The sequence below is a fragment of the Pseudophryne corroboree genome, chromosome 1 (assembly GCF_028390025.1).
Source record: "Pseudophryne corroboree isolate aPseCor3 chromosome 1, aPseCor3.hap2, whole genome shotgun sequence".
Lineage (NCBI taxonomy): Eukaryota > Metazoa > Chordata > Amphibia > Anura > Myobatrachidae > Pseudophryne > Pseudophryne corroboree.
In genome coordinates this window covers 1,121,328,501-1,121,355,483 of record NC_086444.1, presented here as the reverse complement: position 1 = coordinate 1,121,355,483, position 26,983 = coordinate 1,121,328,501, and the positions used below count along the sequence as shown (strand labels likewise).

Below are 26,983 nucleotides of genomic sequence, written 5' to 3'. Positions count from 1 at the left end.
ACCATTTGCACGCCCCCTGCAAGTGCTGGAAGGAGCACCCGCAGTCAAGTTCCTGGTAGTCAAATTGAAGATGTCACTGTTGAAGTACACCAGGATGAGGATATGGGTGTTGCTGGCGCTGAGGAGGAAATTGACAAGGAGGATTCTGATGGTGAGGTGGTTTGTTTAAGTCAGGCACCCGGGGAGACACCTGTTGTCCGTGGGACGAATATAGCCATTGACATGCCTGGTCAAATTACAAAAAAAATCACCTCTTCGGTGTGGAATTATTTTAACACAAATGCGGACAACAGGTGTCAAGCCGTGTGTTGCCTTTGTCAAGCTGTAAAAAGTAGGGGTAAGGACGTTAACCACCTCGGAACATCCTCCCTTATACGTCACCTGCAGCGCATTCATCATAAGTCAGTGACAAGTTCAAAAACTTTGGATGACAGCGGAAGCAGTCCACTGACCACTAAATCCCTTCCTCTTGTAACCAAGCTCCTGCAAACCACACCACCAACTCCCTCAGTGTCAATTTCCTCCTTACACAGGAAAGCCAATAGTCCTGCAGGCCATGTCACTGTCAAGTCTGACGAGTCCTCTCCTGCCTGGGATTCCTCCGATGCATCCTTGAGTGTAACGCCTACTGCTGCTGGTGCTGCTGTTGTTGCTGCTGGGAGTCGATCGTCATCCCAGAGGGGAAGTCGGAAGACCACTTGTACTACTTCCAGTAAGCAATTGACTGTCCAACAGTCCTTTGCGAGGAAGATGAAATATCACAGCAGTCATCCTGTTGCAAAGCGGATAATTCAGGCATTGGCATCCTGGGCGGTGAGAAACGTGTTTCTGTTATCCACCGTTAATTCACAGGCAACTACAGACTTGATTGAGGTACTGTGTCCCCGGTACCAAATACCATCTAGGTTCCATTTCTCTAGGCAGGTGATACCGAAAATGTACACAGACCTCAGAAAAAGAGTCACCAGTGTCCTAAAACATGCAGTTGTACCCAATGTCCACTTAACCACGGACATGTGGACAAGTGGAGCAGGGCAGACTCAGGACTATATGACTGTGACAGCCCACTGGGTAGATGTATTGCCTCCCGCAGCAAGAACAGCAGCAGCGGCACCAGTAGCAGCATCTCGCAAACGCCAACTCGTTCCTAGGCAGGCTACGCTTTGTATCACCGCTTTCCAGAAGAGGCACACAGCTGACAACCTCTTACGGCAACTGAGGAAGATCAGTGCAGAATTATTTAAAAAACGACAGGGGCATGCAAGAGATGCTGTCAGTGGCCCGAAGAATTGCGGGCCACTTTCGGCATTCAGCCACCGCGTGCCGAAGACTGGAGCACCAGCAAACAGTCCTGAACCTGCCCTGCCATCATCTGAAGCAAGAGGTGGTAACGAGGTGGAATTCAACCCTCTATATGCTTCAGAGGATGGAGGAGCAGCAAAAGGCCATTCAAGCCTATACATCTGCCTACGGTATAGGCAAAGGAGGGGGAATGCACCTGACTCAAGCGCAGTGGAGAATGATTTCAACATTGTGCAAGGTTCTGCAACCCTTTGAACTTGCCACACGTGAAGTCAGTTCAGACACTGCCAGCCGGAGTCAGGTCATTCCCCTCATCAGGCTTTTGCAGAAGAAGCTGGAGACATTGAAGGAGGAGCTAAAACAGAGCGATTCTGCTAGGCATGTGGGACTTGTGGATGGAGCCCTTAATTCGCTTAACCAGGATTCACGGGTGGTCAATCTGTTGAAATCAGAGCACTACATTTTGGCCACCGTGCTCGATCCTAGATTTAAAACCTACGTTGGATCTCTCTTTCCGGCAGACACAAGTCTGCAGAGGTTCAAAGACCTGCTGGTGAGAAAATTGTCAAGTCAAGCGGATCGTGACCCGTCAACAGCTCCTCCTTCACATTCTCCCGCAACTGGGGGTGCGAGGAAAAGGCTAAGAATTCCGAGCCCACCCGCTGGCGGTGATGCAGGGCAGTCTGGAGCGAGTGCTGACATCTGGTCCGGACTGAAGGACCTGCCAACAATTACTAACATGTCGTCTACTGTCACTGCATATGATTCTCTCACCATTGAAAGAATGGTGGAGGATTATATGAGTGACCGCATCCAAGTAGGCACGTCAGACAGTCCATACGTATACTGGCAGGAAAAAGAGGCAATTTGGAGGCCCTTGCACAAACTGGCTTTATTTTACCCAAGTTGCCCACCCTCCAGTGTGTACTCCGAAAGAGTGTTTAGTGCAGCCGCTCACCTTGTCAGCAATCGGCGTACAAGGTTACTTCCAGAAAATGTGGAGAAGATGATGTTCATCAAAATTAATTATAATCAATTCCTCCGTGGAGACATTCACCAGCAATTGCCTCCAGAAAGTACACAGGGACCTGAGATGGTGGATTCCAGTGGGGACGAATTAATAATCTGTGAGGAGGGGGATGTACACAGTGAAAGGGGTGAGGAATCGGACGATGAGGAGGAGGTGGACATCTTGCCTCTGTAGAGCCAGTTTGTGCAAGGAGAGATTGATTGCTTCTTTTTTGGTGGGGGCCCAAACCAACCAGTCATTTCAGTCACAGTTGTGTGGCAGACCCTGTCGCTGAAATGATGGGTTTGTTAAAGTGTGCATGTCCTGTTTATACAACATAAGGGTGGGTGGGAGGGCCCAAGGACAATTCCATCTTGCACCTCTTTTTTCTTTCATTTTTCTTTGCATCATGTGCTGTTTGGGGACTATTTTTTTAAGTACCATCCTGTCTGACACTGCAGTGCCACTCCTAGATGGGCCAGGTGTTTGTGTCGGCCACTTGTGTCGCTTAGCTTAGCTATCCAGCGACCTTGGTGCACCTCTTTTTTTCTTTGCATCATGTGCTGTTTGGGGACTATTTTTTTGAAGTGTCATCCTGTCTGACACTGCAGTGCCACTACTAGATGAGCCAGGTGTTTGTGTCAGCCACTTGGGTCGCTTAGCTTAGTCACACAGCTACCTCATTGCGCCTCTTTTTTTCTTTGCATCATGTGCTGTTTGGGGACTATTTTTTTGAAATGTCATCCTGTCTGACACTGCAGTGCCACTACTAGATGAGCCAGGTGTTTGTGTCGGCCACTTGGGTCGCTTAGCTTAGTCACACAGCTACCTCATTGCGCCTCTTTTTTTCTTTGCATCATGTGCTGTTTGGGGACTATTTATTTGAAGTGCCATCCTGTCTGACACTGCAGTGCCACTCCTAGATGGGCCAGGTGTTTGTGTCGGCCACTTGGGTCGCTTAGCTTAGTCACACAGCTACCTCATTGCGCCTCTTTTTTTCTTTGCATCATGTGCTGTTTGGGGACTATTTTTTTGAAGTGCCATCCTGCCTGACACTGCAGTGCCACTCCTAGATGGGCCAGGTGTTTGTGTCGGCCACTTGGGTCGCTTAGCTTAGTCATCCAGCGACCTCGGTGCAAATTTTAGGACTAAAAATAATATTGTGAGGTGTTCAGAATAGACTGAAAATGAGTGGAAATTATGGTTATTGAGGTTAATAATACTATGGGATCAAAAGGACCCCCAAATTCTATGATTAAAGATGTTTTTTGAGGGGTTTTTGTAAAAAAACACCCGAATCCAAAACACACCCGAATCCGACAAAAAAATTTCAGGGAGGTTTTGCCAAAACGCGTCCGAATCCAAAACACGGCCGCGGAACCGAATCCAAAACCAAAACACAAAACCCGAAAAATGTCCGGTGCACATCACTAACTAGGTAAATTCCAGTGTTTCATTGTTGTCATGAGTTTGTGCAGAAACTGTTGATATAGTTCATGCAGTCAGTGAGATGATTTTTACTGATATCCTTACCAGGAAAAGTATACTAGGATTGTCTGAAATGTTGATATGTTCATGCTTGTAGGGGAGGGGGGTAGACACACAGAAAGGGGTTGGTATTGTGAGACCGGCGGCCGGGATCCCGGTGGTCAGCATACTGCTCCCGGCAGGGAGGAGGGCAAGGGCACCAAAGCCCCCTGCAGGCTCACTGCACTCGCCGCACAGCCAGCACGGTGGCTCGCTTCACTTGCCACAGGTTCTATTCTCACTCTATAGGTGTTGTGAACACCCAGGAGTGGGAATAGTCCCTGTCAGTCGGCATGTCGACTGTCAGGCTTTTCCCTGGTCAGAATTTCAGCATCAGTATCTCCCGACCGCTGGTCACATAACTGCATCCCACAGAGAGGCATAGAATAAGGTGGGGACACAGAGAGACAAAGACTGAAGGGGGGCACAGAGAGTCAAAGAATGCATGGGGGAAAGGACACAGAGAGACATAGAATGAAGGGGAAGAAGATGCAGGGGGAGGTGATGGTGTGCTGAGAGACGACACAGGAGGAAGGGATGGTGTGCTGAGAGACAATGAAGGGAGAGTTGATTTTGTTCTCAAAGATAACACAGAGGGGGAGGTGATGGTGTGCTGAGAGAGGACACAGGGGGAAGGGATGGTGTGCTGAGAGACAATGCAGGGGGAGGTGATTGTGTACTCAAAGATAACACAGAGGGGGAGGTGATGGTGTACTGAGAGAAGACACGGCGGGAGGTGATGGTGTGCTGAGAGATGACACAGGGGAAGGTGATGGTGTGCTGAGAGACGACACGGGGGAGATGATTGTATGCTGAGAGATGACGCATGGGGAGGTGATGGTGTGCTGAGAGATGATACAGGGAGAGGTGATGGTGTGCTGAGAGACAATGCATGGGGAGGTGATGGTGTGCTGAGAGACTATGCTGTGGGGAGGTGATGGTGTGCTGAGAGACGAAGCAGGGGAGAGGTGATGGTGTGCTGAGAGACAAAGCAGGGGGGAGGTGATGGTGTGCTGAGAGACAAAGCAGGGGGGAGATGATGGTGTGCTGAGAGACAACACAGGGGGAGGTGATGGTGTGCTGCGAGACGATGCAGGAGGGGAATTGATGGCATGCTGAGAGACGATGCAGGGGATGTAAGGGGCATTATGTGTGTCATTATTTGTATAAGGGCATTAATAATGTGCAGCATATATATAAGGGGCATTATGTGTATAAGAGCATTAATAAAAATTGGCATAATGTGTAAGGTGCATTATGTTTATAAGGACATTAATAATGTGTTATGACATTAATATTATGTGTATAAAGGCATTACTAATGTGTGGCATTATGTGTATAAGGTGCTCTACTGTGTGGTGTAACATATAGAAAGGGCACTACTGTGTGGTCTAATGTGAATAAAGAGCAATATAGTGTGGTGTAATGTAATGGGATATAGAGCAATTCAGTGTGATGTAATGTGAATAAGGGGGCACTACTGTGAGGAGTAACATAGATAAGATAAAGTGGTACTACTGTGTTATATAACGTGAACAAGGGACACTATTGCATGATATAATGTGAATAAAGTTGCACTACTCTGTGGCTTCATTTGAACTGGGGGTACTATTGTATGGCCATGCCCCTTCCCAGCAAGAATACACCCCTTTTTGGGCTGTGCACCAAATGTGCGCACTGTTGCTATTTAAAATATTGGGGGTAGGAGCACCAAAATAAAGACTGCTATGGGTGAGATGTGATGGTGCTGGGAAAGGGATGCAGAGTCAGAGGTGGAACTAATGGCGGTGCTAGGGGGCACCAGCCAAAATCTTGCCTAGGCCATCATATTGGTTAGGGTCGGATCTGGGAGGGGGCCCGAATGGAGGAGGCAGCACACGGGCCTCCTCCTCTGTTAAACTGCCCCTGGACACAGGGGGAAGTGATGGTGTGATGAGAGATGACAAAGGGGGAGGTGATGGTGTGCTGAGAGATGGAGCAGGGGGAGGCGATGGTGTGCTAAGAGATGATGCATGGGGAGTTGATGGTGTGCTGACAGACGATCCATGGGGGAGGTGATGGCGTGCTGTGAGATGACACAGGTGGGAGGTGATGGTGTGCTGAGAGACAATGCTTTGGGGAGGTGATGGTGTGCTGAGAGATGGCGCAGGGGGAGGTGATGGTGTGCTAAGAGACGATGCATGGGGAGCTGATGGTGTGCTGAGATACGGCGCATGGGGAGGTGATGGTGTGCTGAGAGATGACACAGACGGGAGGTGATGGTGTGCTGAGACACGACACATGGGGAGAGGTGATGGTGTGCTGGGAGACGACGCATGGGGGGAGGTGATGGTGTGCTGAGAGACAACACATGAGGGTAGGTGATGGTGTGCTGAGAGACGACGCATGGGGAGGTGATGGTGTGCTGAGAGATGACGCATGGGGGGAGGTGTTGGTGTGCTGAGAGACGACGCATGGGGGAGGTGATGGTGTGCTGAGTGATGATGCAGGGGGAGAGGTGATGGTGTGCTGAGAGATGACACAGGTGGGAGGTGATGGTGTGCTTAAAGATGATGCAGGGGGGAGCTGATGGTGTGCTGAGAGATGACGCAGGGGGGGGGGTGATGGTGTGCTGAGAGATGACACAGGTGGAAGGTGATGGTGTGCCGAAAGATGATGCAGGGGGGAGGTGATGGTGTGCTGAGAGATGACGCAGGGGGGGAAGTGATGGTGTGCTGAGAGACGACGCAGGGGGGAGGTGATGGTGTGCTGAGAGATGACGCAGTGGGGAGGTGATGGTGTGCTGAGAGACGACACAGGGGGAGGTGATGGTGTGCTGAGAGATGATGCAGTGTCTCTCAGCCACTCCATCATCTCCCCTCTGCATCTCTCAGCACACCATCACCTCCCCACTACTCCGGGAGGGGCGAAAGTCTCTACTGCTAAAAAAGCAGTGTTGCAGAGCAGTACAGAAGAGCGACTAAAGTTTATAAGACAAAATGATTGAAATGAGGTGGACAGGACATTTTCACTATACTTGCCATCTTTCTTCAGGTCTCCTCTGGGAAGGGCAGGTCCAGTTTAGAAATATGGGATATACGACTCCTCAAATTGCATTATCGCAGCAACTGTGCAATGCCCCGACCTGTGACATTATACTCCAGGGGGTAGGGCCATGATGACACAATTCACCATAATTCCTGTTTCCTGGGAAGGTGGGTGAGATATGCGAGGCTTCTCTATTCTCCAAGGAGTCCAGGACAGCATCAGAAAGTTTGGAAGTTCTCCTAACATATCAGGAGTGTAGGCAAGTGTTGGTTTCCTTGTTGTGTGATGATTTAACAGGAATTTAGACTATACAATTCTGATGATAGTGTCCTTTTAAATAATTTAATTGCTGAAGATGTTAGATAGGAATGGAATAAGTGCCTGCAGAATACCTACTAATACCCCTTTCAGACTCACATAACCGGGTCGCACCCGGGAATGTGTACACAGGTGCGACTCGGCTTGAGACCCCTTTCAGATTTGCGGCCCGAACCGGCATATTCCCGGGTTGGTGACATCACAGCTGTTGATAACGGAGACTGTACTTGGAGATGATCATCTCCTATGCAGAGAACAGGTGCCGGATCGCCTTGACCCGGCTTACCCGTTCACACTGTATGCATCCCGGGTTGATTCCGGCTTCAACCCAGGTCACGACCTGGGATGAAATGCCAGGACGCTTGACCCAGGATATTCTTTCAGGACCCTTTCACACTGAGCAAATTCCCAGGTTGATGCGCGTTCATATGCAATAACCCGGGAAATATTTGTCAGTGTGAGAGGGGTATTAAAGTGTGTCACTCTTTCTCAGAGGTCATTAAACACATATCAGTATTCTGTGGTTCTTCTTCTGGACTGCCACATAAGTAACCCTAAATCACATAATTACCAACAATCCCTAGTTTCATACAGCTTTTTTTTTTTTTTTTTACTCTGGGATGGTCTTTTTTTTTTATATTGAGCAACTACACAGTACAATTGCTTTTATTCTGTGTATAACTTCTTTGGTATATCACTATCCATTATTGTACTGTATTCAGGGCCGTAAGTAGGTGTTTGCCAGTGTTTGCATTGCACACAGCGCAACTGCATTGTGGGCACACCATCTGGCAGCACCACCCACATAGCCGCTGCCAGCTCTCTCTCACAGCCTCCCGCCGATCACCGCTGCAGCGCTGCCCTGCACGCTGGGGGGATTTCTGATCCTTTTTTTATGTAAAGAAGCCTGAGCCGCGAGACGCTATTTAAGCCTTGCCCCCTCCAGAATTTGGCCCCACCCCTTCAAAAACCCACAAATCGCGGGTTGAGCACTTGTGCTGTGTGTCTTGGCACTTGGCATCTGCTCTAACCTTCGACTGCCACAATCTCTTCACTGGCTGCTGCATCCTAATGCTAGCTGTAATGTGCAAAAGGGGACTCTACCTTCCGCAATGTGTAAAAGGGAACTCTACCTGCCGTAATGTGTAAAAGGGAGATCTGCCTGCCGTAAAGTGTAAAAGGGGACTCTACCTGGCATAATGTGTGTAAGTGATGCTGTCAGGAATCTGCATTTTGCATCACGTCACTTACCAGTGCTCTGATGTACTGGCCTCTGGCGGTCACATTCCTAGCCTGGCAATATGTTCCATGATTGCCTGCAATGTGCAGAGACTCTCTCCAGTGTGTACCCCGCTCGCCATACAGCGTGTACCTTGATGTATTCCCACCATCTCTACAGTATGGGTACTGCCATGACACCTGCAGTCAGCTGACTTGGTGCTATCCACTCCTGAGCATTGGAGCGCTCACATGACTTGATTCTCCAATTCCTGCTGACCAGGGGGTATATACTCATAGTTCCTACTCAGTATCATTGCCTTGAACAACGCATCACATCCTGTGAACAAGCGTCTCCTGGCTCTAGTCCCCTGTCTTCAGAGATTCCCCTGTGTATTAGCTCTGTGGAACTACAGGCTCCAGCCATCCAGTTTGGTGCAGTTCCATCTGCATTCAGATCCAGTCACCAGCTGTCTCCAGTGACTTCCTGGCTTCAGTGTCTCTGTGGAACTACAGGCTCCAGCCATCCAGCTCTGCTACAACTCCTTCCACAGTCAGCTTCCACTTCTACATGCAGTAAGAGACTCTCTCCAGGTGCTGTCTCATCATTCTCACCTGTGTGTTGTTAACCTGCATTCAGCACTGTGCTATTGCATCCAGCACTTAAACAACCTGCTAGTATATTACCAACTGTCTCCTGCTATAGCCTTGCTTGGCTCTGTGGACTTTGTGCATATATTCTGACTGTGTGAATCTATTGCTGTCGGTTTCCAGACTGATTACCGGAGTTACTTATTGCCTGTATTTACTACCATCGGTTGCATTACCTACCTACTGCATATTGATCCTGTTACCATCGGCTTCCAAGCCAGCCATCGATGTTCGCCATTGGCTTCCAGGCCGATCATCGCAGTTTGCTAATTACATTGGTTCCCAGACCAGTTCATTACCTGTGACTGTTATTATACCATTTGTATTACTTACCTCCAGAGTATTGATCTCAGTTGCCATCGGCTCCCAGGCCGACCATCGTTATTTGCAAGTTGTTAACGGTTTCCAGACTGAATACCAAAAGTTACTTATTGCCTGTGTTGTTCCATCACATTCTCTCATCGGTTTCCAGGCCATTTATCTATCCTTAGGATATAGACTCTGCTTCACATCAGCTCCCAGGCCAACCATCGTTGATTGCCTTCGGCTCCCAGGCCGGTCATTACTGTTCTCTAATCACCGCTGGTTTCCAGATCAGCTCATTCTTCGTGACTGTACTTAAAACCAATGTCAGCTTCCAAGCTGTTAAACTTCTGTATTGTTATTCCTGTTCCAGTAATCATTATATTGCTGTGTGTATTTAATAAACTTCATTGCGCACATGCGCAGGAACTTATTACGGCCTCCTCGTTTCCTCCATCCTACCACCACTGATCCACTAGTGCCCCCCTTCGGGAACAGACAATTACACAGACCTGACAGATGCTACAGTGCTGCGTACTTTGAAAATGGAGACTACTGTGCAGCGTAATATGAATTGGTATTATTTTGTGGCCATGCCCCTTCCCCATGAAGACACGCCCCTATATGTTTGTCGCACGCCTACGGCGCACAGTCACCCTTTTTTAAATATGATGGGAGGGGCGATGCTGTTTCTTGCACACATCGCTAAAATGTCTAGTTACGGCACTGACTATGGGGTCTATTAAGCCTTGGATGGAGATAAAGGGGTATATTCAATAACTGTCGGAAGCTGCCATCTTGTCGGGAAGACGGCAGCTTCCGACAGTTTTAGATCGGAAGGGGTTCCGACCTATTCATTACAGCCCCATTTATTCAGCCGCCGATCAGCGTGCATTGTCGGAAGCGGGGCCAAACCCGACAGGTTTTAGCCCCGTTTCCGACAATCTCAATCCGACTTTAAAAAAAGTCGGATTGAGATAAGTGAGCTGAGAGCAGGAGACAGGGGAGCAGCGGGGAGAGCAGGGACCTAGCGACAGGGTCCACCCTGACCCAGCAAGCGACGTCCCGCTTGCTGGAGCTGGGTGGACGCTGCCGTGAGCCTCCACTGCTACAGCTGCTTCCCCGTCTCCTCCTCTCCTCCCCCCGTCCGCTCCGTCTCCTCCGCTGCTCTAGCCCCCCACCCCAGTGCCACAGACATGACCTCACCTCCAGCGCCGCTGACCGCTCCCCCCTCAGCTCAGGCACCGCTGACCGCTCCTCCCTCACTACCGGCGCCGCTGACCGCTCCCCCCCACCCCCGGCGCCGCTGACAGCACCCTCTGCCGCTGCTGTCAGCGCACCCGCAGCGCTGACAGCAGCAACAGGTCAGGAAACAGGGAACGGACAAATCCGACAGTCAGATTTGGCCGCTCTTTTGAATAGGGGTTGTCGGGTTCATTTCAACAACTGCATGTCGGAATGGACCCGACTCTTATTGAATATACCCCAAAGTCGACGAAGATAAAGTCCCAGCCAATCGGCTCCTAACTGTCATGTAACAGGCTGGGTTTGAAAAATGTCAGTTAGGAACTGGTTGGCTGGTACTTTATCTCTATCCACTTTATCTCTGTCCAAGTCTTAGTAAATAAACCCATATGTGTTTTTATAGGTTATTCATTAATCCCGGTGGCAAAACACATCTGGTGTTAACAAACACAGCAAGGCAAGCCACAAAGCAGATCAAAATGCTGTAGAATTGTGAATGCTACCATGTGAATAATTAGCACTCACTGTATCTGCATAAGTTTAAGTATAATACACATTCAATTTTGTTGACTAGTGTACTTTTACAGATAACCTCCAGGAAAGATTAAATGCCGGGGACGTCACGTGACTTTTGGAAATACCTGGACGTGTTTTTTTAACTTTTTATGCAAATCAGTTCAAAAGAGGCTATTGCTAGTACCTTGTTTCCTTGTAGACAGTCCAGGGCACGTTTGAAGAAGGATGAAGACTGTTGTGCTCTGAAATCTGGAGATGTTTATTCTTATCCTTCTGTAGATAAATATATTGGTTACCTGATCTTTATTTACTGGATAGAGAACAAAGACATTTCTTATACATCAAGCAACCACTCTTCCTTGGAGAAGTGCAGTACTGGGAGTGACGCCCTTGAATACTGACCTGTAAGTCAATTTGATTAATGTCACATTGTTAAGACACTGTAGAATGTTATGAATATATAGACGAGAGTTTCATAAGCTCTGCCATTACAGTCCAGGTTTTAAGGATAACCATGCTTGATTCCAGACAGTTTAATCAAATTGACTGCCACATATGCTTAAGCCTGGATATCCTCAAAACCTGCACTGTATTGGTGAAGTTAGGAAACTCTGCTGATATAAGGGCTTGCGCAGCATTAGGAGGACATTAAATAAGGAGGAGGAACAAAGAAAGTTTTATATACGTATATATATATAAGCATGAGACCAGCCGCACGTACTTTCAAAATGTAAAATTTATATATTTTTTGGATGTGAGCATTTTGAATACAGGGGGCTCTCTTTCTACATGGATTTTCCATAAGCCTACCGACAAGAACACATTGCTTGTAGCCAGAGACGGCCATAGGCATAGGCAAACTAGGCAATTGCCTATGGCATTTGATATGCCTAGGGGCATCAGCAGCTTCTGCTGATTAAAATGATATGCAGCATGCCTATATTCTGTGTGTAGCATTTCGTATGCAGATACAGCCACAGTCTCACACAGTATATAGGCATGCTGCATATCATTTTAATCAGCAGAAGCTGCTTGTGCATCCTAGCCACATAGCAATGCAAATAAGATGCATTTTCATTAAAAGAAAGGTGCCCGATGTTAGCATTGAGGCAACATTTATGAGGACACATCTGTATCCAAGCAGAGGTCACAGTGTTCATGGCAGTGTGAGTGCTGTGTGCATGTAAGTGGGTTGGTTGTGCAGTAGTGTTCGGAATATGTGTAAGGAGCATTATGTGTGTCATGTAAAATTGTATTAATAATGTGCAACATATGTGAAAGGGCACTATGTGTGTCATTATGTGTATAAGGGCATTAATAATGTGCGGCATATGTGTAACAGGGTACTACTGTATGTGTGTATAGGGGCACTAATAATGTGCACCAAATGTGTAGGGGGCACTCTGTGTGTCATTATGTGTATAAGGGCATTAATAATGTGCGGCATATGTGTAAGGGACATTATGTGTAAAAGGGCATTAATAAAGGTCATAATGTGTAAGGGGCATTACTGTGTAAAAATATGTGTATAAATGCATTACTAATGTGTGGCATGGCATTATGTGTATAAGGTGCTCTACTATGTGGCATTGCATATAGAAAGGGCACTACTGTATGGTCTAATGTGAATAAAGGGGGTAATTCCAAGTTGATCGCAGCAGGAAATTTTTTAGCAGTTGGGCAAAACCATGTGCACTGCAGGGGAGGCAGATATAACATGTGCAGAGAGAGATAGATTTGGGTGTGGTGAGTTAAATCTGCAATCTAAATTGCAGTGTAAAAGTAAAGCAGCCAGTATTTACCCTGCACAGAAACAAAATAACCCACCCAAATCTAACTCTCTCTGCACATGTTATATCTGCCCCCCTGCAGTGCACATGGTTTTGCCCAACTGCTAAAAAATTTCCTGCTGCGATCAACTTGGAATTACCCCCAAAGAGCAATATGGTGTGGTGTAATGTGAATAAGGAGCAATTCAGTGTGATGTAATGTGAATAAGGGGCTCTACTGTGAGGGGTAATGTTTATAAGGTAAAGTAATACTACTGTGTGATTTAATATAAATTATGGACACTATCGTATGATCAAATGTGAATAAAATTGCAGTACTGTGTGGCGTAATTGGAATTGGGGGTACTATTGCGTGGCCATGCCCCTTGCCAGCAAAAACACACCCCTTTTTGGGCTGTGTGCCAAATGTGCGAACTGTTCCTATTTAAAATATTGGGGGTACAAATACCAAAATAAGGACTGCTATAGGTGAGGGGTGATGGTGCTAGGAAAGAGGTACAAGGTCAGAGGCGGAACCAGCGGTGATGCTAGGGGGCACCAGCCAAAATCTTGCCTAGGGCATCATATTGGTTAGGGCCGGCTCTGCTTGTAGCGTACAGTTTTCATCCTACACCTTTGAAACACGGCTTACCGTTATCACAGCTGCTAAGAGTGGTGCGTATTACCTCAGATGCGGATGAATTGGTACCAGCTCTGACCGAGATGGGAGAGCGTTTCATTGCAAGAGGCTATGCAAGGCAAGAGATTGAAGAAGCCATTTTACAGTGCACAAATATCTCCCGCAGTGAAGCTCTTGTAAGCAAGGATCGAAGTGCGGATAATGATAGAATGGTGTTTACCTCTACATTCACCATTGCATTCAGGCATATCAAGGGAGTTATTTTGAAACACTGGCATATTCTGCAGTCCGATGAGAGACCATTGGTCGTTTTTGCCAAAATGTCCCCTTGTTCTGTTACAAGCGTAGCTGTAACATCAGGGATATAGTGGCCAAGTCTGATATGGGCCCTATCAAAAGTAACATCTGGCTCCAGTCGAGAAATGATGCATTTAAATGTCATGGGTGTGCGAACTGCCAATTCTTAATTCTGGGAGACAAGTTCGAGGACCCTGTTAAGGGTAAAGTGCATAATATCAGATACCACCTTGATTGCAACAGCCGCTTTTTGGTCTACATTATAGTTTGCCCCTGTAAAAAGTTATATGTGGGCAAAACCATTAGGCTTCTAAAAGAACGGATAGCGATGCATCGCTCCTCGATAAAAAAAGCTCTTATTAAATTGGACTCTAATACGCCACCGGTGGTGAGACATTTTGCCGAGTGCAAGCATAAACTTGCGGACGTCCATTGTATGCCGTTCGACCATATACCTCCGCTTAGACGGGGTGGCGACCGTGGCAGATTGCTATTACAAAGAGAATGCTTCTGGATCTATAAGGTCAATACTACTGCCCCGATGGGTCTCAATGAGGGTCAATCTCTAAATTATTTTATATGAGAGAGTTATAATCTATTGGTGGTGATATCTCCTTCTCTGTGCATATTTTCTTTGTATATTTATCATATCCTTTTGTATATTCATGTGTGTGTGTGTGTATATATATATATATATATATATATATAGTGTTCCAATCTTGAATATTTGTTTGTTTGTTCGTGTTGGTTTGGTATTCAGGCGGTTGGATGCCCCTGTGCTGTCTGCTGGCAGATTCTATTTATTATAGTATAAGGCTTATTTGACTATTTTATCCAACCATGGCAGCAGCAGTATACATGACAGTTCCGGTTGTGTGAGCTGCTTGCTGTCATGGTAACGCAATGCCACTTTCTGCCTTTAGTTTCGTTGTCTGCGCCAGTCGACCGCTGTGACTGGAAGTTGTTTTCGGTCACATGTAGATGAGTGGTTGGCCTGGCCGTTTACGCATGGATGGCAAGGCTGTCTGTGCGTCCGCGTGACCGGATGTTGTTCCCGGTGCTTACAGATGCTATTGGTGGATGCCGTCGGCTCCATAGCAACTAGGGATAAGTACGGTAGCGGCGCCCGCGGCGGTGGCTGAAATTTGAAGACTACACAGGTGAATCTTGTCTGCAATCAGCATATGGTTTTTTTTTAAGTGCACCGATTGGGATGTGTCCCTAGCTCATGATTAAGGTGTCAGGAGCACATGCTCCTGCAGGATGACCGACTTGTTTTGACTACATGGATGAGTATTTACATATCATTATGCCTTCTATGCTTGGTGTCATCAATTGGTCTCCTGCTTATTATGCACTTTATGAAAACGGTAAAATATATGGTAAAATCATGAATTATACAAACGGAAGTTGCTGGCTGTGATTTTTTTCATGCTCTAATACAGGCATGTCCAAACTGCGGCCTTCCAGCTGTTGTGAAACTACAAATCCCAGCATGCCCTGACACAGTTTTGCTGTCAGAGAATGCTAGAGCTGTGTCAGAGCATGCTGGGATGTGAAATTTCTCAACAGCTGGAGAGCTGCAGTTTGGTCATGCCTGCTCTAATGTGTATATATATATATATAGATAGATAGATAGATAGATAGATAGATAGATAGATAGATAGATAGATAGATATACAGAATCCATCAGAGACGTGTCTTAGAATTCTAAAAGACATTATAAGAGATGTCTCTGGTTCTTTTTCTTGCTGAGTGCTGTTCATTGCATTCTGTGTATGCATTATTGTGTTCGGGCAGCGGTATTTAAAGTTAAAGGAGTGCCAGTCTACACGAGGTTGTGTATGTGTATATATATATATATATATATATATATATATATATATATATATATTTATTAGAGATGTGCATTGGAAATTTTTCGGGTTTTGGTTTTGGATTCGGTTCCGCGGCCGTGTTTTGGATTCGGACGCGTTTTGGCAAAACCTCCCCTGAAAATTTTTGTCGGATTCGGGTGTGTTTTGGATTCAGGTGTTTTTTTTTTTTCAAAAATCCCTCAAAAACAGCTTAAATCATAGAATTTGGGGGTCATTTTGATCCTATAGTATTATTAACCTCAATAACCACAATTTCCACTCATTTCCAGTCTATTCTAAACACCTCACAATACTATTTTTAGTCCTAAAATTTGCACCAAGGTCGCTGGATGACTAAGCAAAGCGACCCAAGAGGGCGGCACAAACACCTGGCCCATCTAGGAGTGGCACTGCAGTGTCAGACAGGATGGCACTTAAAAAAATTGGCCCCAAACAGCACATGATGCAAAGAAAAGAGAAAAAGAGGTCCACTGTGGTCGCTGGACGGCTAAGCTAAGCGACACAAACACCTCAATATCACAGGAATTATTCGTTCTAATCAATAGTATTATTGGTCCAAATCACTGGAAGAAAATGTCAAAATCACTGGAATTATTCGTTCTAATCAATGGTATTATTGGTCCAAATCACTGGAAGAAAATGACAAAATCACTGGAATTATTCGTTCTAATCAATGGTATTATTGGTCCAAATCACTGGAAGAAAATGACAAAATCACTGGAATTATTTGTAAACATTTGTAGAAAGTCGCTGCTTTCTGATTACAGAAATGCTCAGATATTACTGCGAATCCAAAATCCCTTCACAGAGGAAAAAGAAATTGAGAAACCGTTGTTTGAGAACGTTTGTTCTCTTTCCCTTACAAAGGAACAAACCACTTTCCAAGAAGACTGACGTTTTTGAGATTATGGAGACATAATGTTTTTGAATATAAATCCTAAATCAGGGGGTGTATTAGAGCAAAAGAGTGCAAGAGACCAGCCATGCAGTTTCTGAAATATTATGACAAAATGTTACTGTATTTCATAAGCACTCATTCCTAACTCTGCTAAGTACTGTTTGGTACACTGTATCTGGCTTCCATGAGGTAGTTGTCCATTATTTCAGCTTCCATTGACCTTTTTGAAATCGGTAGAAGTTATCGATTCTTTTTCTTTATTTTTATTTTACCCTATTTTTAATGTTCTCCTGCATAGCCCAGTAAAATGTTGCAATGTTAAGTATTGACTTGTGCCTTCTGGGGGTCCACTTCTTCACCAAACCCAGCCAAATCTCATCCTAACCCTCTGTTCCATGTTCTCTATGTACCCCATCTGTGTCACCCATGTCTGTCTACCCCTCCCCTTTAGATTGTAAACTCTCACAAGCAGGGCCCTCTTCCCTCATGTGCTTATCCTTTGTCTTACTTTAATAATCTTCAACTGTACCACATCCAGCAGTCTTCTGCCACCTGATACTTATTCCAGTGTCATCTGCTGATGTAACTATGTTTATTTACCCTGTACTTGTCCTATACTATCATCAACTGTAAGTTGCTGTTTTCCTGTTTGATTAGTTATGTACTCGTTAATTGGGCACTGCGGAAACCTTGTGGCACCATATAAATAAAGGATAATAATAATAATAATAATAATAATAATAATATAGGGTGTATAATCCCCAGGTGTATCTCACACATCGCACAGTACAGTATATAGGGTGTATAATCCCAAGGTGTATCTCACACATCGCTCAGTACAGATTACAGGATGTATAAAATCACCAGGTGTAGAACACACGTCGCACAGTAGAGTATACATACTGGTCACAACAATGCAGCAGATATTGAGCACTGATCAGGATACTAAAAGTGACACAGAGCTGCAAGATACAACAATGGCCTACTGTACTGTACTATATATGTATACTGCTGGTCACCAAAATGCTGCACTGTCCTACTATATACTGCTCACAATAATGCAGCACAGAGATAGTATACTTGACACAGAGCTGCAAGATACAGCAATGGCCTACTGTACTGTACTATATATGTATACTGCTGGTCACCAAAATGCTGCACTGTCCTACTATATACTGCTCACAATAATGTAGCACAGAGATAGTATACTTGACATGGAGCTGCAAGATACAGCAATGGCCTACTGTACTGTACTATATATGTATACTGCTGGTCACCAAAATGCTGCACTGTCCTACTATATACTGCTCACAATAATGCAGCACAGAGATAGTATACTTGACACAGAGCTGCAAGATACAGCAATGGCCTACTGTACTGTACTATATATGTATACTACTGGTCACCAAAATGCTGCACTGTCCTACTATATACTGACTGCTCACAATAATGCAGCACAGAGATAGTATACTTGACACAGAGCTGCAATATACAGCAATGGCCTACTGTACTGTACTATATATGTATACTGCTGGTCACCAAAATGCTGCATTGTCCTACTATATACTGCAGCACAGAGATAGTATACTTGACACAGAGCTGCAAGATACAGCAATGGCCTACTGTACTGTACTATATATGTATACTGCTGGTCACCAAAATGCTGCACTGTCCTACTATATATTGCTCACAATAATGCAGCACAGAGATAGTATACTTGACACAGAGCTGCAAGATACAGCAATGGCCTACTGTACTGTACTATATATGTATACTGCTGGTCACCAAAATGCTGCACTGTCCTACTATATACTGCAGCACAGAGATAATATACTTGACACAGAGCTGCAAGATACAGCAATGGCCTACTGTACTGTACTATATATGTATACTGCTGGTCACCAAAATGCTGCACTGTCCTACTATATACTGCTCACAATAATGCAGCACAGAGATAGTATACTTGACACAGAGCTGCAAGATACAGCAATGGCCTACTGTACTGTACTATATATGTATACTGCTGGTCACCAAAATGCTGCACTGTCCTACTATATACTGCTCACAATAATGTAGCACAAAGATAGTATACTTGACATGGAGCTGCAAGATACAGCAATGTCCTACTGTACTGTACTATATATGTATACTGCTGGTCACCAAAATGCTGCACTGTCCTACTATATACTGCAGCACAGAGATAGTATACTTGACACAGAGCTGCAAGATACAGCAATGGCCTACTGTACTGTACTATATATGTATACTGCTGGTCACCAAAATGCTGCACTGTCCTACTATATACTGATCACAATAATGCAGCACAGAGATAGTATACTTGACATGGAGCTGCAAGATACAGCAATGGCCTACTGTACTGTACTATATATGTATACTGCTGGTCACCAAAATGCTGCACTGTCCTACTATATACTGCTCACAATAATGCAGCACAGAGATAGTATACTTGACATAGAGCTGCAAGATACAGCAATGGCCTACTGTACTGTACTATATATGTATACTGCTGGTCACCAAAATGCTGCACTGTCCTACTATATACTGCTCACAATAATGCAGCACAGAGATAGTATACTTGACACAGGGCTGTTAGATACAGCAATGGCCTACTGTACTGTACTACTATAATTATATACTGGTGGTCTCCAGTCCCCACAATGCAGCACACTGAGCACAGATATTTGCAGCACACTGAGCACAGATATGGAGCGTTTTCAGGCAGAGAACGTAGATATTTTCAGCACACTGAGCACAGATATTTGCAGCACACTGAGCACAGATATTTGCAGCACACTGAGCACAGATTACGGAGCTTTTCAGGGAGAGAACGCAGCCACGTCCTCTCCGTTCAATCTCCAATGCACGAGTGAAAATCGCGACGACGCGCGGCTCTTTATATAGAATACGAATCTCGCGAGAATCCGACAGCAGGATGACGACGTTCGGGCGCATTCGGGTTAACCGAGCAAGGCGGGAAGATCCGAGGCTGCCTCGGAACCGTGTAAAATAGGTGAAGTTCAGGGTTGTTCGGATCTCGGTGAACCGAACCCGCTCATCTCTAATATATAAATATATAGATATATATATAGATAGTTAGCGAGTATGGCTCGGCACTCACTTGTAGGGGTATAATTACTTGCTGCGGTGCCCTCTGAGGATCAAAGGCAAGATCCGTTATAGTGAAGAGAAAATCAGCGGCACTCTGCAGACTGTTATATAATAAAAAAGTCTTTAATCCGGTCCTACGCCGTTTCGGGGACTACGCCCCGTCTTCAGGGACAAATGATACACAAATGCATTGCACATAAAATACACTTATATACACACCCAAGTGGGTACTCAGTACCTGTATTGAACTCACCTGTCCCGCGCTGCCGCCCGCGTCCCATCCATCTGAGCGAGAACCCGCGTCTCCGAACGATGACGTCAGTCGGCCGCGACGGGCAGGGAGCCAATCAAGTAAAGTGTGAGCCGCGTTACTTGGTAACCGCTGTAAACAAAACAACGGTTAATCTCGTGCACTGTACTGTAAGCATAAAATCACAACAAAACAAGACACTGATCACACTTGACAAGCAAACACTAACAAACATAAGTTAAAAGACACGGTGTTAGTTGTTAACCTAAGCGATTCCCAATTTCACAGTTGTTACCTGAATACTCAGTAGTTAAGTTAAACAGCTAAGTAAATCTGCCTTAATGATAATAAATGTGAGTAATAATATTAGGCATAGCGGCTATCCAATTCAATCTCTAGCATTTACTGACACCTAGGCTCTTTAGAATTTAATCCATTGCAGGTAAGGAAATATATTATACTATTAAATAGCAGCATCCTGTAATCACTTATAAGAAACATTGCAGGCCTAAAGTTTCATTTAGTCCCTTAGGTGACATGGTACCTAGGACATATATCCACCTACTTTCACGCTGCATAAGGAATTTATTACGGTCCCCACCCCGATGTGAGAGAGGGACATGGTCAATTATGATGGCTCTCATACTGGCTATCGTATGCCTTGCCACCAAACAATGTCGGGCGATGGGCTGTTCGCTCACTCCCTTTTCAAATGCTTGTTTTATGGCACTACGATGTAGTGCCATCCTTTCTCTGAACTGTCTCTGTGTCTTGCCTACATAGGCCAGACCACAGGGACATTTCAGCATGTAAACTACATGTGTTGTGGTGCAAGTGACCCTATGATGTATTTTATATTGTTTCCCTGTAGTGGGGTGACTGAATGTTGGGCCTGTCAATAGTGTGTTACAGGTCGAGCACCCCAGGCAACGAAAACAGCCCACTTTGGGACGCAAAAAATGAGATGATATTTGTTTGGTTAGTGGAAATACATCCAATTTAACCACTTTATCTGAAATACTTTGTCCCTTGGTGTAACTGGGAAGTAATTGGGTGCCGAGTAGGGCTGGTAAAGAGTGATCAGTATTAACCAATGGCCATAATTTCTTGGTCTGACTGACAATGGAGGTAGTGGCCGTGGTGTAACGGTTGACCCATGGAATTTTCGGGGCCTCATGTGTGGCGGCTGTCGGGGGAGCTGCTGCAGAGGTCAATAGGGACTCCCTAGTTAGTCGCATAACCTTATGTTTATTGGCCAAAAGTTCCTCTCGTGGGTACCCTCTTGTAAGGAATTTATCCACCATTTGTACTAATGTCTCCTCTAATTGCTGAGGATCAGAAATGATACGTCTGGCCCTCAGCATTTGCGAATATGGCAGGCCCTTACGTGTAGAGTGGGGATGAAAACTGGCATGATGTAGTGCCGAGTTCCTGTCAGTAGGTTTGACATATAGGTTAGTTTGTAATTGCCCCGAGGTTATCTGGATGGCCACATCCAGAAAATGAATATGGGTCTCCGATATCTGGTAAGTGAGTTTAATTGGCCCATCGGTGGCATTGTGCCTATCTAGTACTGTCGCTAAGGACTCAGCGCTACCCCGCCAAAAGATCAGTAAGTCATCTATGTATCTCCTATAGAAATACATAGATGATTGTGTAATAGACCCAAAGAGAGCAGTCTCCACAGTGTGCATGTAGGCGTTTGCATACGATGGGGCCACTGGGGACCCCATCGCACAACCAGCTAGCTGCAAATACATACGCCCATTGAATGTAAAATAATTGCGGGTCAATACTAATGTTAGTAGCTGCAAAAAGACCTCAATTGGCGGACCCGTGTACAGTGGATTATCCGTAATGAGATGCCGTACAGCCTCTACACCTGCATCATGTGGGATGCAGGTGTAGAGGCTGGTGACATCTGCACTACACAAAATTAATTTATCAGCCGGTAACATCATTTGCTGCAGGTGAATTAACAAGGTGGTGGTATCCTTCAAGTATGAAGGAACCGCTTGAATGCACGGATTTAAGTATGCGTCCAGAAAAATCGCCACTGGATGATATAGGGAGTTTCTGGCCGATACAATCGGACGTCCAGGGGGATTAGTCAGTGACTTATGCACTTTTGGGACAGTGTAGAATAGTGGTACAATCGGGCAGTTGACTGTCATGGCTTGTGCTTGTTCTGGGCTCAGAGAGCCTGTCAACGTTGCATGTGACAGGAATGCGTCCAGCTCCTTTTTGTACTTGGTTGTTGGATCAAAGGCCAATACTTTGTATGTGGCTGCTTCTGATAATTGTCGATTACTTTCTGCCAGATAGTCTGTCAGGTCTTGTATGACAACAGCACCACCTTTGTCGGCATCCCTTATGATTAAATCAGTCCTAGAAGACAAGTCCTCCACTCACCACCAAGGGATTGGTGTGGAGTATGGGATTTTCGGGCTAAGGCACCACAGGGATACTTCACTCAGCTGTCATATACTCTTACCTGGGACTGTTACTCAGTGTAATTACACTACTGTTTTTAACGGACACGGAAGCAGTTTGCAACTTACCGTAGTACCATCACAGACGATACCTGTTTATCCTCAACCAACATGTCGGCAGCCGACTCGGATGTCGAGGCTGCCTGGGAATTAGCACAGCTCGATGCCAAAGAACGTTACAGCTATTCGGATGTGGAGGCGCAAGCCATTCTAATTAAGCATAAATTGGATGACGATTTACCCACATCCACTGTACAAGAACTTTATCGTCAATGGCAAAAATTAAAACAACGAGAATGCGACTTCACCTACCACGGAATTACCCTGTCAGATTATTACAGGAATAATCAGATACCGAGGGGCTTCAGGATCAAAAATACCCCTACCATTGGCCGTTACAGCATACCCTTTTGCCGACGCTGGGTGGCCATTTTAAACAAGTGTTCAACTGATTTGATGCTCCTGGTAGTGGAGGAATCCACAAGAGAACTAACACTCATTAAGGAGCAACTAACAGTCTTTGAAGCGGCACACAAAGCAACATTAGCAGCTGACAAGACCACTAATTGGATAGAAAAAATACAGATCCAAATGGAGGAATATAGGAGTAACCTGATTAAGTATAAAAAAGAAAAACTCCATAAGGTTCAACAGGATTATCAACAACGTAAAGTCTATGCATGGCTCAGCAACACCACTTCCTCCTATGATCGTTCACAATCACATAGGAGTTACCGTCAACGACAACCACGTTATGATTACTCGGATTCCAGCACTTCAGCGACAGATGGAGAACAAGTAAATACTCCATCTACTTCCAATCAAGCGACCTACCCTTTAGGAGTGGCGACACGGTCGGGCAATCGCCCCACTCCCGGACGAGGACGAGGCGGTCGGGGCAGAACAAGAGGTTACAGCACAAGGCGACCCCCACGCCGTTGACCGAACTAGTAATCAACCTATCGTCTACCCCTCTTACTTCAGCTGAGCTTAAAGTATTATCCAGAGGCTTGTCATTCGTTCCAACGGTCAAACCGGATGCCTTCTCAGCTCAGGTGGAAAATTATAAATTTAACAGGACTTTGCGCCTGAAGGACCACTTTGGGATAAACAAAGTGCCTGCACAAATATCTACTATCCCAGAAAAGTTAAGGAGAGCAATTCCTCGCTCCAAATTTGATCCAAGTACTAATAATCCCTCAATACGTACCTTTTCTCGCATGATGGAACAATCCTATCAACAAGCATCCAAAAATTCATGTTTTCCAAATCTTAGCCCTGAAGAGAGGAGCGCACTGAAGGACTTGTCTTCTAGGACTGATTTAATCATAAGGGATGCCGACAAAGGTGGTGCTGTTGTCATACAAGACCTGACAGACTATCTGGCAGAAAGTAATCGACAATTATCAGAAGCAGCCACATACAAAGTATTGGCCTTTGATCCAACAACCAAGTACAAAAAGGAGCTGGACGCATTCCTGTCACATGCAACGTTGACAGGCTCTCTGAGCCCAGAACAAGCACAAGCCATGACAGTCAACTGCCCGATTGTACCACTATTCTACACTGTCCCAAAAGTGCATAAGTCACTGACTAATCCCCCTGGACGTCCGATTGTATCGGCCAGAAACTCCCTATATCATCCAGTGGCGATTTTTCTGGACGCATACTTAAATCCGTGCATTCAAGCGGTTCCTTCATACTTGAAGGATACCACCACCTTGTTAATTCACCTGCAGCAAATGATGTTACCGGCTGATAAATTAATTTTGTGTAGTGCAGATGTCACCAGCCTCTACACCTGCATCCCACATGATGCAGGTGTAGAGGCTGTACGGCATCTCATTACGGATAATCCACTGTACACGGGTCCGCCAATTGAGGTCTTTTTGCAGCTACTAACATTAGTATTGACCCGCAATTATTTTACATTCAATGGGCGTATGTATTTGCAGCTAGCTGGTTGTGCGATGGGGTCCCCAGTGGCCCCATCGTATGCAAACGCCTACATGCACACTGTGGAGACTGCTCTCTTTGGGTCTATTACACAATCATCTATGTATTTCTATAGGAGATACATAGATGACTTACTGATCTTTTGGCGGGGTAGCGCTGAGTCCTTAGCGACAGTACTAGATAGGCACAATGCCACCGATGGGCCAATTAAACTCACTTACCAGATATCGGAGACCCATATTCATTTTCTGGATGTGGCCATCCAGATAACCTCGGGGCAATTACAAACTAACCTATATGTCAAACCTACTGACAGGAACTCGGCACTACATCATGCCAGTTTTCATCCCCACTCTACACGTAAGGGCCTGCCATATTCGCAAATGCTGAGGGCCAGACGTATCATTTCTGATCCTCAGCAATTAGAGGAGACATTAGTACAAATGGTGGATAAATTCCTTACAAGAGGGTACCCACGAGAGGAACTTTTGGCCAATAAACATAAGGTTATGCGACTAACTAGGGAGTCCCTATTGACCTCTGCAGCAGCTCCCCCGACAGCCGCCACACATGAGGCCCCGAAAATTCCATGGGTCAACCGTTACACCACGGCCACTACCTCCATTGTCAGTCAGGCCAAGAAATTATGGCCATTGGTTAATACTGATCACTCTTTACCAGCCCTACTCGGCACCCAATTACTTCCCAGTTACACCAAGGGACAAAGTATTTCAGATAAAGTGGTTAAATTGGATGTATTTCCACTAACCAAACAAATATCATCTCATTTTTTGCGTCCCAAAGTGGGCTGTTTTCGTTGCCTGGGGTGCTCGACCTGTAACACACTATTGACAGGCCCAACATTCAGTCACCCCACTACAGGGAAACAATATAAAATACATCATAGGGTCACTTGCACCACAACACATGTAGTTTACATGCTGAAATGTCCCTGTGGTCTGGCCTATGTAGGCAAGACACAGAGACAGTTCAGAGAAAGGATGGCACTACATCGTAGTGCCATAAAACAAGCATTTGAAAAGGGAGTGAGCGAACAGCCCATCGCCCGACATTGTTTGGTGGCAAGGCATACGATAGCCAGTATGAGAGCCATCATAATTGACCATGTCCCTCTCTCACATCGGGGTGGGGACCGTAATAAAATCCTTATGCAGCGTGAAAGTAGGTGGATATATGTCCTAGGTACCATGTCACCTAAGGGACTAAATGAAACTTTAGGCCTGCAATGTTTCTTATAAGTGATTACAGGATGCTGCTATTTAATAGTATAATATATTTCCTTACCTGCAATGGATTAAATTCTAAAGAGCCTAGGTGTCAGTAAATGCTAGAGATTGAATTGGATAGCCGCTATGCCTAATATTATTACTCACATTTATTATCATTAAGGCAGATTTACTTAGCTGTTTAACTTAACTACTGAGTATTCAGGTAACAACTGTGAAATTGGGAATCGCTTAGGTTAACAACTAACACCGTGTCTTTTAACTTATGTTTGTTAGTGTTTGCTTGTCAAGTGTGATCAGTGTCTTGTTTTGTTGTGATTTTATGCTTACAGTACAGTGCACGAGATTAACCGTTGTTTTGTTTACAGCGGTTACCAAGTAACGCGGCTCACACTTTACTTGATTGGCTCCCTGCCCGTCGCGGCCGACTGACGTCATCGTTCGGAGACGCGGGTTCTCGCTCAGATGGATGGGACGCGGGCGGCAGCGCGGGACAGGTGAGTTCAATACAGGTACTGAGTACCCACTTGGGTGTGTATATAAGTGTATTTTATGTGCAATGCATTTGTGTATCATTTGTCCCTGAAGACGGGGCGTAGTCCCCGAAACGGCGTAGGACCGGATTAAAGACTTTTTTATTATATAACAGTCTGCAGAGTGCCGCTGATTTTCTCTTCACTATATATATAGATAGATAGATAGTTCAGAGGCGGCACTCTGAGACTGGGTCAATATGTGAAAAAAGCCCACGTGTTCAAGAAACACAACTTCAAGACGGGGGCTCGACCCTCGAAACATCGAATAAATACGTGGACCTCTGAACTATCTATATGTAAGGATTCACATGCCTTGTGGAGGGCACCGGAGCCAGTTCCCAGGAGGAGTGGAGAGTGCCGGTTCATATAGAGGAGAGTTTATTTATTTTTATATATATATATATATATATATATATATATATATTAGAGATGAGCGCCTGAAATTTTTCGGGTTTTGTGTTTTGGTTTTGGGTTCGGTTCCGCGGCCGTGTTTTGGGTTCGACCGCGTTTTGGCAAAACCTCACCGAATTTTTTTTGTCGGATTCGGGTGTTTTTTTTAAAAAACACTAAAAAACAGCTTAAATCATAGAATTTGGGGGTCATTTTGATCCCATATTATTAGTAACCTCAAAAACCATAATTTCCACTCATTTTCAGTCTATTCTGAATACCTCACACCTCACAATATTATTTTTAGTCCTAAAATTTGCACCAAGGTCGCTGGATGACTAAGCTAAGCGACACTAGTGGCCGACACAAACACCTGGCCCATCTAG

The 26,983-nt window shown here is 45.3% G+C and overlaps 1 protein-coding gene and 1 long non-coding RNA gene across 2 annotated transcripts in view; one reads left to right on the top strand and one right to left on the bottom strand.

Annotated features, from left to right (window-relative positions):
• LOC134927875 (uncharacterized) overlaps positions 1 to 26,983 on the bottom strand; it is a 52,817-nt gene that overhangs the window by 18,847 nt on the left and 6,987 nt on the right. Inside the window, exon 2 of the long non-coding RNA XR_010177762.1 lies at positions 11,301 to 11,389. This is a non-coding gene — a long non-coding RNA (uncharacterized LOC134927875). The remainder of the gene's footprint in view (positions 1 to 11,300; positions 11,390 to 26,983) is intronic.
• Positions 11,084 to 26,983, top strand: part of LOC134927848 (uncharacterized) — a 173,675-nt gene continuing 157,775 nt past the window's right edge. Inside the window, exon 1 of the mRNA XM_063922921.1 lies at positions 11,084 to 11,520. The gene's annotated coding sequence lies outside the window, so the exon portion shown is untranslated. The remainder of the gene's footprint in view (positions 11,521 to 26,983) is intronic.